This window comes from Schistocerca gregaria, chromosome 5 (assembly GCF_023897955.1).
Source record: "Schistocerca gregaria isolate iqSchGreg1 chromosome 5, iqSchGreg1.2, whole genome shotgun sequence".
Classification (NCBI taxonomy): Eukaryota; Metazoa; Arthropoda; class Insecta; order Orthoptera; family Acrididae; genus Schistocerca; species Schistocerca gregaria.
The window spans coordinates 409036601-409049950 of NC_064924.1; positions in this window are offsets into that span (position 1 = coordinate 409036601).

Genomic DNA, 13350 nt, shown 5'->3' on the forward strand with positions numbered 1-13350 from the left:
TTTATTCTGGAATTAAGTTGTTTTTTTTTTGTGCAGAGAACTATATCGTAAGTAAACATCATTCCGCTCTTCACCGACTTATACATTGAAATAACAATGTCGCATTAGCCAGACAGATAAGTAAGTAGTTCAAATTGTGAAGCCCATTTATACCGCGTTATGCGCCTCTCCAGCTGTAAACACTTACCACACATTTCTTACTTATTCCTGTTATCGATCGCCATAAGTGCCCATTCACTTTTGTACACTGATGAGCGAAAATATTATGACCACTTGCGTAATAGCTTGTTTGTCGGTCTTTGGAACGAACTTCGTCATTGAATCTGCGTATCACGTATCCGTCAATTTGTTGATAGGTTTGTGGCATTAGATGTCTACGAGAAGGTAATGTAAATCGCGTGAATATCGGGCCGTAGATCTGCATATGCCCTGAAGGCACCCGGTGGCGATAGAGATGGGTTCCATAGGATTTATATCAGGCGAATTTAGACGCCGAGGCATCAGCGTGAATTTGCTGCAGTGCTCCTTAAATCCCTGTAGCACCATTATGACTCCGAGACATGGACAATCATACTGTTGAAAGACAACATCGCGGTGGAGGAAGACATCAAGCATAAAGGGATGCAGATGGTTCGCAGCTGTCAGCTATCTTCAATTACTATCACGGGCCCCATGCAAGCGCAGGATAATGTCTCCCACAATATACTACTGCTCCCACCAGCTAGCATACGTGGCACGTTACGAGCCGCCGTTCACCTCGATGGCGGCGTTTGTGAAGACGACAATCGACCTAGAGTAGCAAAAGTGTGATTTACCCAAAGAGCCCACACGATTCCATTTATCGACGGTCGAATCCCGATGGTCCCATGCCGACTGCAATCTTAACTTGAAACGTCCCCTTAGAAAAATTATACAAGACTGTGCTTAAACTGACACACAATATTTTTAGCGCAACGGAACCTGACTTTCAATAATCCCTACAAAAGAATGGCCCTGACTAACATTAACCTATACGTTTCACAAATCATTTACCTCACAAAAATCTTCGTTACTGAAGCTACTGCAATACAGCGAGCGCCACTACTGCCAGCTAAATAACAGATTCGAACTACTGAAGGCACTAACTACTGATAGGCATAGTTAGCAAATGAAAGATTTTGATAGAGAACAAACAATGTATTTACTTTACGAGTGTTCAAAAGTCATAATGTATATAGCAGTTCATGACATCCAGTTTTACAAATTTCAAAACTCCGCCATCTCTCTCCCCACATCCACCACTGCTGGCGGCTCACTTCCAACTGCGCAACGCCACGCGCTGTTAACATCCATCTGTCCAACACTACAATGGCAGACAACAATGCAAAATATCCACAGACTGCGCACAGCACAGCCAGTGATTTTTCATACAGAGCGCTATGTGGCGTTACCAATAAGAAAACCTAAACAGCCTGCTTACAAACTGACAATGTCCTTGTGTCAAACGTGTGAACACATACGGGTGGTCTGCATCGGAGCTCCATGTTCAACAATATACGATGGACGGTGTGCTCTGATACACTTGTGCCCGCACCAGCATTGTGCTCTTTCGGCAGAGATGCCACAGACAACCATCTAGCTTACTTTACAGAGCAGACAAGACTCCGAACTCCACTTTCTGTGAAGTGTTGCGGACGTCCGACCATTTAGCGTCTAGTGTAGTTTCACTGTCCTTCTACTTCTTTCCGTAGGTGCTCACGACAGTAGCACGTAAACATTCGACCAGCTGCACAAAATAATAATCTGCCCTATGAGAAAGTCACTTATCTCAATGGGTTTCCCCATTTGCCAAACATATCATCGCTAGTGTCTGCTCCTCTTGCTTTTATTACCGCGTCACGTGCGCCCAACGCCACAAGGCGGCATGCAACATCGTGGTCGGCGGGGATCACAGTGTTTTGGCTTATGAGTGTACAGGTATATACCGCACATAAATATTCACTTTAGTCTTTGCTAGTAACTGCGTTTGTTTCGCGTAAACTGTGACATTACTTCAACGGTTAATCACTCTCGTGTCCAGTTGTTACGAAGGAAACATTTTTTTAAGGGTTCTTGTTTTCTGATCTACCTCAATGAACGACATCCATCGTTGCAAAAATGAGATACAACACCATTTACTACGCACTTACGCTTATGTCTGTTAACTACACACACTACACAATTCATTTAAGCCTTTGATAGCGATGTGTATATCCGTGCACAGTCGGGCCTCCAGTGCTAACGAAGTACACTCCTGGAAATGGAAAAAAGAACACATTGACACCGGTGTGTCAGACCCACCATACTTGCTCCGGACACTGCGAGAGGGCTGTACAAGCAATGATCACACGCACGGCACAGCGGACACACCAGGAACCGCGGTGTTGGCCGTCGAATGGCGCTAGCTGCGCAGCATTTGTGCACTGCCGCCGTCAGTGTCAGCCAGTTTGCCGTGGCATACGGAGCTCCATCGCAGTCTTTAACACTGGTAGCATGCCGCGACAGCGTGGACGTGAACCGTATGTGCAGTTGACGGACTTTGAGCGAGGGCGTATAGTGGGCATGCGGGAGGCCGGGTGGACGTACCACCGAATTGCTCAACACGTGGGGCGTCAGGTCTCCACAGTACATTGATGTTGTCGCCAGTGGTCGGCGGAAGGTGTACGTGCCCGTCGACCTGGGACCGGACCGCAGGGACGCACGGATGCACGCCAAGACCGTAGGATCCTACGCAGTGCCGTAGGGGACCGCACCGCCACTTCCCAGCAAATTAGGGACACTGTTGCTCCTGGGGTATCGGCGAGGACCATTCGCAACCGTCTCCATGAAGCTGGGCTACGGTCCCGCACACCGTTAGGCCGTCTTCCGCTCACGCCCCAACATCGTGCAGCCCGCCTCCAGTGGTGTCGCGACAGGCGTGAATGGAGGGACGAATGGAGACGTGTCGTCTTCAGCGATGAGAGTCGCTTCTGCCTTGGTGCCAATGATGGTCGTATGCGTGTTTGGCGCCGTGCAGGTGAGCGACACAATCAGGACTGCATACGACCGAGGCACACAGGGCCAACACCCGGCATCATGGTGTGGGGAGCGATCTCCTACACTGGCCGTACACCTCTGGTGATCGTCGAGGGGACACTGAATAGTGCACGGTACATCCAAACCGTCATCGAACCCATCGTTCTACCATTCCTAGACCGGCAAGGGAACTTGCTGTTCCAATAGGACAATGCATGTCCGCATGTATCCCGTGCCACCCAACGTGCTCTAGAAGGTGTAAGTCAACTACCCTGGCCAGCAAGATCTCCGGATCTGTCCCCCATTGAGCATGTTTGGGACTGGATGAAGCGTCGTCTCACGCGGTCTGCACGTCCAGCACGGACGCTCGTCCAACTGAGGCGCCAGGTGGAAATGGCATGGCAAGCCGTTCCACAGGACTACATCCATCATCTCTACGATCGTCTCCATGGGAGAATAGCAGCCTGCATTGCTGCGAAAGGCGGATATACACTGTACTAGTGCCGACATTGTGCATACTCTGTTGCCTGTGTCTATGTGCCTGTGGTTCTGTCAGTGTGATCATGTGATGTATCTGACCCCAGGAATGTGTCAATAAAGTTTCCCCTTCCTGGGACAATGAATTCACGGTGCTCTTATTTCAATTTCCAGGAGTGTATATAGGTGACATGACCGTAACGTGCTGGAGTCGGACGCATAGCTCTGAGAGTAAATGCATGCTGCAAAACGCACATTATACTGGATGTCTGACAAGGGGAGGCCACGACGTTTGGGACGCGAATTTACTGCAAAACTCACACACTCGTAGTACTCCGTTAGGACAACAATATGTGTAAGCAGTAGCGCGTACTTCTCAAGCGTTATTGAGAAAATCGCAAGATAATTTCGGTCGTCAGATATGTACCTGTGCGTGGCCGTTTCCGGCATCGTAGCTCAGCGTGTACGGTCAGAGGGTCATGTATCCATAAAAAAAAAAAAAAAAAAAAAAAAAAAAAGAACTGAGTTAGTCGATCAACAACGAACTTAAACGGATGTCTTACGACGTCCACCCCGAGCAGGTGCAACGAACAAAAGCGAACAAAATGAGATTGAAAAAAGAAAATGGTTAGCGTCCAAGCCCCGTAATCATAGGTCGTTGGTCGGTGGATCGAGTCCCGTTCGTCACTTTTTTTCCAACACAGTCATTTTCTTGTTGTTGTTGTTGTCTTAAGTCCTGAGACTGGTTTGATGCAGCTCTCCATTCTACTCTGTCCTGTGCAAGCTTCTTCATCTCTCAGTACCTACTGCAACCTACATCCTTCTGAATCTGCTTAGTGTATTCATCTCTTGGTCTCCCTCTACGATTTTTACCCTCCACGCTGCCCTCCAATGCTAAATTTGTGATCCCTTGATGCCTCAGGACATGTCCTACCAACCGATCCCTTCTTCTAGTCAAGTTGTGCCACAAACTTCTCTTCCCCCCAATCCTATTCAATACCTCCTCATTAGTTGCGTGATCTATCTACCTTATCTTCAGCATTCTTCTGTAGCACCACCTTTCGAAAGCTTCTATTCTCTTCTTGTCCAAACTAGTTATCGTCCATGTTTCACTTCCATACATGGCTACACTCCATACAAATACTTTCAGAAACGACTTCCTGACACTTAAATCTATATTCGATGTTAACAAATTTTATTCTTTATTTATATTCTTTACTTTTAATATTACAAGTGATATAACGGGAAAATACGTGTAATCAGATGAACTTTTATTAAATTTACAATGTTACAAATTTTTACTATCACAAATAATCTGATATTCGAAACTCCCGTCTTGTAAACGACCAACGAGGTGAGCGCCAGGCTCGAACCGGAGTAGAACGCGGATCATTCGACGGTTAACTCGCACAGCGGTGAGACCTTGCTTATGTAGCAGGAAGAAATAATGTACGTGCGCATTGTTCGTGATGTATAAAACCTCACATCGTGACTAGAAAAATGGAAGTGTTACCTGGTTCGTCGAGAACTGCGGACGAAGAATGTCACGAATATTTAATCCATAGTGCAGTTGCGAAACGTCGTTTGAAAGATACGTTCCTTTATAGTGAGAATCTTCTTCAAGAAGCGGACGTCATTGATACAGAAACATCAGCAATGATTTCTACCGATGCAATGGTGATCGGAGGAGAACTGTATCGGGCTACTATGGAAATGTTAGGAGAAAAAATAAATGTCGTGGACCATATTCATTAGATGAAGTAGACGAAGAAGATCAATTCCGTGAAGTCGAAGAAAATTTGTCCGACGATGAAGATTATGAGCCAGCAGAAAAGGCGTCAAAAGGCGATTATATTCCGTTCGAGACCAAAATAAAAGTTGTTAAACTGGCGAAAGAACACCCCAAATGGAGTCTTCGAACTCTCCAGATAGAAGGATCTAGAAGTTTGACAAGAAAAGACGAATTGAAGATATGGGAAGAAATCATAAAATCTGGAGGATCAACGATCGATAAATATTCGATAATTGATTCGTGGACCTACGACCATTTCGTGGAGTCACGCGAAAATTATCAGCAAGTAGCTGTTCATTTTTACACTCTACATCTAATTTTCTATATCTTCAACAACCTCATTCGAAGAAATAATTATATTGATAAAATGAAACTTTGATTTTACTTTTCAGGTAACAACCAGAAACCTGCAGCAGTGGGCTTTGGCTGCTGCAGGCCACTTCCAACCGGAGGAATTCATCTTCAAAGCATCGCTTTCATGGATAAAAAAATTCAAACTACGGCACAGAATTCAGCAGAGGAAGATCACGCAGTATGTGAGTTTGAGGGAATGTGAGTCAGCGGAAGAAACGCTGGAAGCCGCGATAAAGTTTCGATTGCAGACGAGGGCAGTCATCCGGAATTTCGAAAAAAAAATTTCTATCAATACTGACCAGACAGGTTGCCAGTACCAGTCCTCATACAACAGAACTCTCGCCGGGAGAAATTCGAAGACCGTGTTTGTTGAATGAGGTGACGCACTCGTACACGGCACAATATGCGACAAAATTGTGTGGCGAATTACTGCCGCACGTGTCTCTTTGTTTGCGAGAAGCCACGGGGAACTTTGAACCAAAGGTTCAGAACACCGTTGACAAATTAACGAAAGATCTTCCGAATGTCGTCGTAACGAGTTGGAAATCCGGGAAACTTACCACGCAATTATATTGTTCATTTTTATCTCATGCTTCCCTACGCGAAGAAGACAAATTCTTATTAATAATAGATTCTTGGGGGAGGGGGGGTCCAACAAATCCTGGTTTCTACGACGAAATAATCACCGATGAAGAAGGACTTGGAACATGTACGGTTAAATGCACCCCAGTTTGCCAACCGTGCGATGTTTATTTCTACAGGCAACTTAAACATTTCATTAAGCGTCTTCAAAATTGTTCTTATTTAATTGGAAGAGAACGAGAAATTGCTTCTCTTGAAGACGCTATTAAAATACACTCGATACTGCACGACCAATTGATCAGCGCCGATATTTAAGGAAATGCTGCGTTATGCATGGTTTGCTTCCAAATTATCGGGTGAAAGAGATGTTTTTAAAAATGTTAGCGAGGTTCGTTTTTTCACGGAAAACCTCAAGAGACCTTGCGTAAGCGGAAATATAGCAATTATTCAATGCAGCTGGTGCCGTTTAACTTTATGTTTTCCATGATTTTACGAAAAATACCATCCTGCAACTTGTACTCGTAATGTCGAAAGCGGCGATTAGTTCTACATCTTTCGAAAGCCGTCTGTGGTGGTCAAAACGTGCAGGTAACAAGTAGTTTCGGGCTCCTTCCAGGTATAAGGGATTTCTCAAATCACGGACAAGCAAACTTTTTCAGTATCACTTTATGGGTTTGGTCGTTTACTAGTGGGTAGTTATGAATGTTATATTATTTGTGATAGTAAAAATTTTTAGAATGCCAAATAACACTGTAAATTTAATAAATGTTCATCTGATTACACGTATTTTCCCGTTATATCACTTGTATTATAAATAGTACAGAATATGACTGTGTTGGGAAAAAAGTGACGAACGGGACTCGATCCACCGACCAACGACCTATGATTACGGGGCTTGGACGCTAACCACTTTTTTTTTTAAAGAAAACCTCATTTTGTTCGTTGCACCTGCTCGGGGCGGACGTCGTAAGACACCGTTTAAGTTCGTTGTTGATCAACTAACTCAGTTTTTTTTTTTAATTGCAGAGGGCACATAACCCTCTGACCGAACACGCTGAGCTATCGCGCCGGCAACGGCCACGCACAGGTACCTATTTGACGACAGAAACTATCCTGTGATTTTCTCAGTAACGCTTGAGAAGTACGCGCTACTGCTTACACATTTTGTTGTCCTCATGGAGTACTACGAATGTACGAAGTTTGCAGTAAATCCGCGTTCCAAACGCCGTGGCCTCCCCTTGTGAGTCACAAAAGCATCTCTCTTCCATTACTTGTACAAAAGAAGAACAAATGTAGTAAAAACTTACACATAAGCAGGAATAGTTCGCTAAAACTTGAAGCTATTAGCGGCCGGTGATCATGTGCTAATGTGCTACAGCATGCTGTAAATATCGTTCTAAAATCACGCCATTTCTCTTCGAATGAAGGCCGGAAATCGCACTAAAATTACTCATTTCTCCTGGAATACGAACCGAAAATCGCAATAATATTACGCCAATTCTCTTCGAATGCTTGCCGATACTTTAGTTACTTATTTGCTATTTTGATTTAGTGTGTTATCTAGATACAAGAACAGACCATATGTTGAGAATCAATTGCCATGAATACACCACATAATATTTTAACATAATTTCAAATGATTTAGTTCTAACTAAGCATTATGGTGTTTAAGGGGGGAAGGGAATCATCTTTGTAAAGAAAAAATCTGTAACTATTTTTGTAAGAAAGACTGAAAAAATCTACTATGTGATCTAAAGTATCCGGACACCCTCAGAAACTTACGTTTTTCATATTAGGTACCTTGTGCTGCCATCTACTACTACCAGGTACTCCACATCAGCGGCCTCAATAGACATCGTGACAGAGCAGAATGGGGCACTCCGCGGAACTCACGGACTTCGAACGTGGTCAGCTGATTGGGTGTCATTTGTGCGAGATTTCCACACTCCTAAATATCCCTAGGTCCACTTTTTCTGATGTGATAGTGAAGTCGAAACGTGAAGGGTCACGTACAGCACAAAAGCGTACAGGCCTACCTCGTCTATTGACTGACAGAGACCGCCGACAGTTGAAGAGAGTCGTAATGTGTAATAGGCAGACATCTACCCAGACCATCAAACAGGGATTCCAAACTGCATCAGGATCCAGTGCAAGTACTATGACAGTTAGGAGGGAGGTGAGAAAACTTGGATTTCATGGTCGAGCGGCTGCTCATAAGCCACACATTACGCCGGTAAATGCCAAACTACGCCTCGCTTGGTGTAAGGAGTGTAAACATTGGACGATTGAACAGTGGAAAAATTTGTGTGGAGTATCGAATCACGGTACACAATGTGGCGATCCGATGGCAGGGTGTAGGTATGCCGAATGCACGGTGAACGTCATCTGCAGCGTATGTAGTGCAATCAGTAAAATTCGGAGGCGGTGGTGTTTTGGTCATTACATTGATGTTTTAAGCACCTTCTTGCTTCCCACTGTTGAACAGCAATTCGGGGATGGAAATTCCATATTTGAACACGATCGAGCACCTGTTCGCTATGCGCGGCCTGTGGCGGAGTGGTTAAACGATAATAACTTTATGTAATGGTCTGGCCTGCATACAGTCCCGTCCTAAATCCTGTTTAACACCTTTGGGATGTTTTGGAACGCCGACTCCGTGCTAGGCCTCACCGACCTACATCGATACCTCTCCTCAGCGCAGTGCTCCATGAAGAATGGGCAGCCATTCCCCAAGAAACCTTCCAGCATCTGATTGAACGTATGACTGCGAGAGTGGAAGCTGTCATCAAGGTTAAGGGGGGCCAACACTATACTGAATTCCAATATTACTGATGGAGGGCGCCACGAAGTTGTATATCATTTTCAGTCAGGTGTCCGGATACTTTTGATGACATGGTCTATGTTCATTCGTGGTCCAGAAGGTACGTACTATGCTGCAGTGCTCCATCATAAATTTTGTAAATTAAAATTCTGGTCTCCATTAGTATAGAATACTACACAACACATCACTACATTGCACTACGGTATTTGGCATCAGAACAAAGCCAGATTCCTCATCTGTCCGGATAGTTATCCCCCAGCGCGCTGAGGCGCAGCTCATGAGTCGCATAGGCAGTGCTGCTGTGCCACTCAAGGTACAGAGATTTGGAGGTGGCTGTCACGGTCCTTACCGAGGCTTATCTCTTCACTGCTTCCGGATGATTGTTGTAGGAGGAAGTTCCGTCGTGGTGTGTCTCGTTATCATGATGTACTACATCTTTTTGCTTGTCTTTCAGCCATGCAGGCTTGCAGTTCCGTAAGTTATGGGTCGTTATATTACCAGAGACGCTCCTGTACTGGACTGTAACATTTTGTATAATGGCACACTCCAAGACGATGTGGTCCGGGGTACCTAGTACTCAACACTCGTAAGTGTCTCTGAAGCGTTACCGCATTTTTAGTAAGTAGCTTGCGAAATCGACCATGTGTCAGCAGGTCTGTGTAGCTCTTTTGGTCGGAAGGAAGTATGACATTCTGGATCTTTCTTTTATGTTAGGAATGTAATGGTAAATTCTCTTAGCCGTTTCTGCTCTGTCCCAAATTTCTTGACACGCTCTGTGAATGTATGTGAGCCGTGCACGGCTCGCGTTTATCCCCTTTATTTTTTGTCATATTCTATTACGGTACTGCCGCCTCGTTTTCTTATTCCATTTACTGGCGTCACTAACTTCCTGCTATACTTGCCCCTGAGCGGCAGCAGCAGCGCGTATCTATAAGGGCACTGTCGTACCATCTCTGGAGCGACCGATGGTATTTCCGGGTCGTAGTGTGTCTGGCAGTCAGTTCTGGATGGACCAGCAGTGCACTTGGGGATGGAGCGCCGGTGAGTCGCCGACAGCCAGTGCTCGCCGGCCGCTGGCGACACACATGAACTGTCCGATGGAGGGAGATTGGAGCGGGACGACGGTTGGTTGGTCGTCTCACCGGCTGACGTATATTTGGTTCTTTCGCCGTTTCCGGGCCTGGGAGTTGGTCGGTTGGCGTGGAGCAGCGAGGAAGTCTCCGTGGCGCGTGTGTGGCCGGGGCCGCTGGCTGCGTCCACTTGTGGTCGGCGTGTGTGGTGCTGTTCCCATTGCTACGAGGTCCGTGGCTCACCGATCCTGGACACGAAAGTTGAGTTTTGACTTAATGTACCAGCCAGCCCCAACTTTTCACATTGTGTCGTTTGGATTTCGTTGTCGGGACATTCCCTCGAGCAGCAACGTGTGTTTTCAAGTTGGCAAATTTTAGCCACCCTCCGGTGGAGTTTAACTGCACTTGGTTATTTTGAATTGAAGTGCACCAGCGGAATATTCCGCCTTGTGGCTGTTAACGTTCCAGTTACCTGCCCTGGCCGTTGTCGTAAATACAGGCAGTGTATTTTCCTCATCGTGTTGTCGCTGTCCAGCACGTTGTGTAGCTTTACAGCTCAATGTATAATTGGGTGTGGGCGCCAATACTTTCTACGTTGTTCCATTGAACTCCCTGTTGTGTGCTGATCGGGTGCAGCGCAGATTATCTTGTCGGTGAGTCTGCTGACTGACTGTCTGTCGGTTGGGTAGTCGTCGGATCGAGAATGGTTGGGCCGACTGCCTGTCGCACCTAAGCGAGCGTTAGTGTTCGAATTCTAGGCCGACCCCGGGAAACTTCTTAGCACCGTTGGGTGTACTATCTTTTCTTATTTGTTCTTGTTGTTTGTATTTGTATGGCTTCTAGCCGCTTTTTAAATTAAGGTTCTTTGCTCTTAAGGCGTAAGATTGTTTGGGCCTTCAGCCTAATTTAAAGAACTGTTTTGAGGTAAGACCTTTGGTCTTTTAAAAATTTATTTTGGTTTGAGTCGTAAGTGATGGGCCTTCAGCTGATTTTTAAATTACATTTGTTTTGTTCGTAAGGTGTGAGACTGTTTGGGTCTTCAGCCTAATTGAAAGAACTGATTTAAGATAAGCCATTCTGCCTTTTAAATTTCCGATTTTGGGTTTGAGTCTTAAGTTATTTGGCTTTCAGCCGATTTTAAATTAAAGTGGTCTTGCCCTTAAGGCATGAGATTGTATGGCGCATTCAGCTGGTAATTAAGTTCCAAAAATTAATGCTGTGTGTTTTTTTAATTTTCTTGGCTCTTGTAATGTTTGGTCAAATAAATAAAGTTGTATGTTCGAGTGTAACTGACAGCCGTTTATTTTGGCCCCTTTCCACAATTTAAACTTCCTGTCCTGTCCTGCGGATCTATCAGGGCGTCTCAGTACGCCTTTATTTTTTTATTCGATGTGGCTCTCGAGCCCACTATCTCCTTACCTTAACATTTCGCCCTTCTTTAGCCAACATTGATCACCTCTTTTTCTTACGGAAAGGTCCCGAGGCAGCACGCCTGGTATCACGAGCAGCGCCTCAGTCGGTGTTGTTCTGTATGAGCATATCAAGTGCAGGAGTACACTTCTCCGTGCTCGCTGTAGAGACCGTGCTGTCCTTACCTTTCTGGCTCTAAGCTCCCAAACGCTCGATCCGTAGCCTCAATAGGGACGTTATTATTGCATTTAGCAGCAGCTGAAAACTTCTTTGGTCAGTTGTTGATCTTTTTAGGATGTTAATGCCTGCCTGGAAGACGATTTCTGCATGTTCATAAAAGTTTTGTTTTTCATCGATGTTAATTACAAGGTGCCTATATACTTCTTCTCTTTTCACACGTTGGTCATGTATTATAATTGTGACGTTTCTCGTTCTTGACAATGTTCCTTTTAGTAATACGTGAACTGCTTTGTGTGCTGCTATCGCTAGTTCGCTTTTTCTACGCACCAGTTACTTAGTGTTTCAAGAACTATCCTAGTATTTTCCTCTAATTTAGCCCTTGTGTTGGCAGATTCTTTAATTGGGAGAGCGCCTGCTTAGACGATGCTCTACGTCAACATCCCAGAACGCAGGACCGCAAACAGAGCCCTGAGGGCAGCCTTTGGCGACATTTTTCACAATTTGCTTTCCGTGACGTTCTGAATGCACCTGCCTGTCTATCCAATGATCTGGTAGTCTGTTATAGAGACATCTACGACAGTCCATCCGTTTCAGTCATCTGAATAGGACAGGCCACCATAAATTATCAAACGCCCCAGCTATATCAATCATTATGCTTATAACATACTCATCGCCTGAAGTGTTCAGAATATTCTCTACATGATTTATCGCATCATCACTGGATTTCCCTTCCCTGAAACCGTACTGCAGAGGGCTCATGCCTCTTATATGTCTCTGGTCTGTCAGGCGCCGATAAAGACTACTTTTCCAGTACTTTAGCTAGAGCATTTACCAAACAAATCGGCCAATAAGATGTGGTTCTCTTCGGTCTTTGCCTTCCCCTGTTTTCAGTATAATTATATACGAGGTTTTCCATATTCTGAGCACACGTCATTAGGAAAGACACTCGCTTAATAACACCGTTATAAATGGTACAATTTGATCTACTAGCTGATGCACAACTTCTGTCACGCCCTAGTGCTTTCTTGTTCTTCTATAAATTTAGTATCGCCAGACTCACTTCCTCCTGAGCAAAGAGAATCACAGCACTTATATTCATATGCTGCTCTCGTAATTCAGATCGAAGATGCTGATGGTAAGATTGTCTTCCACCGCTATATCGTTTGTCAACAGAGTTCTGACTTGATACTGCACTTTTGCCTCCTTGTCTGTCGTCATCGTGCCGTCGGACCTTCTCAGGGTTGATAATACAGTGGGCGATCGAACTTCGTTTGTTGCAAATTTTTATGGAAAACCCCAAACATCTGTTACCATTTAGTCACTGAGGTATGCCTCCAGCTTTTCTACTCTTGTTTGGTGTAATAGTTCTCTACATTGTCGCTTGGCTGTTCGACAGAAACTCAGCCTTCTCTGTCGTTCTGATCCCCCTATGGATCTTTGACAGTATCTTCTCCCTTCTTTGCTCTGCAACTCAAAGAATATAGGACAGGACTCCAGCGAATTTAAAACCATTTTCACGTCCTAAGAAATGTTGGGACTGCCATATGCTGCGCCGTCTGCAACACTTGCACTAATTCGTGGAATTTGGCGTCAACATCAAATCCACTTCCGTTGCAGTGCTTGTATATTTA